At 44.7% G+C, this 1,739-nt stretch overlaps 1 non-coding gene across 1 annotated transcript; it reads right to left on the bottom strand.

Moving 5' to 3' along the window:
• Window positions 1-711: 711 nt before the first annotated feature.
• On the bottom strand, window positions 712-818 carry LOC138089362 (U6 spliceosomal RNA). Its single transcript, XR_011145793.1, has one exon. It is a non-coding gene; the product is annotated as a U6 spliceosomal RNA (small nuclear RNA).
• Between the last annotated feature and the right edge of the window lie 921 nt (window positions 819-1,739).

Genomic DNA, 1,739 nt, shown 5'->3' with positions numbered 1-1,739 from the left:
AGTTTCATTCTTTTACAAGTGGTTAACCAGTTTTCCCAGCACCACTTGTTAAAGAGATTGTCTTTACTCCATTGTGTATTCTTGCCTCCTTTGTCAAAGATAAGGTGTCCATATGTGTGTGGATTTATCTCTGGGCTTTCTATTTTGTTCCATTGATCTATATGTCTGTCTTTGTGCCAGTACCATACTGTTTTGATGACTGTGGCTTTGTAGTAGAACCTGAAGTCAGGCAAGTTGATTCCTCCAGTTCCATTCTTATTTCTCAAGATTGCTTTGGCAATTCGAGGTTTTTTGTATTTCCATACAAATCTTGAAATTATTTGTTCTAGTTCTGTGAAAAATATGGCTGGTAGCTTGATAGGGATTGCATTGAATTTGTAAATTGCTTTGGGTAGTATACTCATTTTCACTATATTGATTCCTCCGATCCATGAACATGGTATATTTCTCCATCTATTAGTGTTCTCTTTGATTTCTTTCATCAGTGTTTTATAGTTTTCTATATATAGGTCTTTAGTTTCTTTAGGTAGATATATTCCTAAGTATTTTATTCTTTTCGTTGCAATGGTGAATGGAATTGTTTCCTTAATTTCTTTTTCTACTTTCTCATTATTAGTGTATAGGAATGCAAGGGATTTCTGTGTGTTGATTTTATATCCTGCAACTTTACTATATTCATTGATTAGCTCTAGTAATTTTCTGGTGGAGTCTAAAAATATGGAACGCTTCACAAATTTGCGTGTCATCCTTGCGCAGGGGCCATGCTAATCTTCTCTGTATCGTTCCAATTTTAGTATATGTGCTGCCGAAGCGAGCACCAGGCAGGTGCTGACGCTCAGTGTGCCCACCCGTCAATGGGCAATAGGTTCACGGACCTGGTCAGATTGCCCGAGGGTCGGATTCGCCAGTGCAGGCGAAGCTCTGGACCAGTGGGCTTACCTGTGGCTGTGGTTGTCTGACTGGCCTTCACATCCAGTCCTCTATGATGGGGACACATGTTTTTTAGAAGACAGACAATGCCCAGGCCCTCGTGGGTTACATCTATTCCTGGGAAGACGGGTAAACTGTCCAACAAATGTCCACGTAATTAATTCAAGCCATGAGAACAAATAGAGCAAGGCGACAGCAAAGAGCATGGTGAGAAGCATCTTCTTTAGAAATAGATCAGGAAAGACAATGACTGGGACGTATACATGGCCCAGAAATCCCAGCAAAGGAACTTCCAGGAGTCTCGAGAAGGTCTGTAAAGGCCTTCTGGAAGGATTTAGTGGGTCTGACCTACTTGGGAAAGGCCAACCACTGAGCTGAGGGACATGGGGCAGAGTGCCATCAGTGGACCATCACGGAAAACCAGCAGGCTGCCTGGCTCCAGGGCCCAGGAGACTTTGGAAAATGATGGAAACCACTACCATGTGGCCAGGGCAGAGCTGGGTCAGGAACAGCCTCCAAAGCCAAGTGCACAGTACAGACTGGCTCTGAGGGACACAGCCTGCCGAGGACTCTATGTGGTCACATGATGTTAATAGTGTCTGTCAGCAGCAGGACAGGTGGTGGGAGCAGCTGGATGGTCCAACCCCCACCTTCCTGTGAGGTCAGAGGGCCCAGCAAGTCACATTTCATATGAAGGGAAAGGGCTGCAGGGGGAATGATGCTCTTAAGGCCCCTGGCTGACTGAACTTGAAACTGAAAAGGACAGATCCACCCAAGGAAAGCAGGAGCGCTTAGTCGCTTCAGTCATG

This window comes from Capricornis sumatraensis, chromosome 12 (assembly GCF_032405125.1).
Source record: "Capricornis sumatraensis isolate serow.1 chromosome 12, serow.2, whole genome shotgun sequence".
Lineage (NCBI taxonomy): Eukaryota > Metazoa > Chordata > Mammalia > Artiodactyla > Bovidae > Capricornis > Capricornis sumatraensis.
Note: the sequence above shows the minus strand (reverse complement) of the source record. Positions and strands in the feature narration are given on the sequence as shown.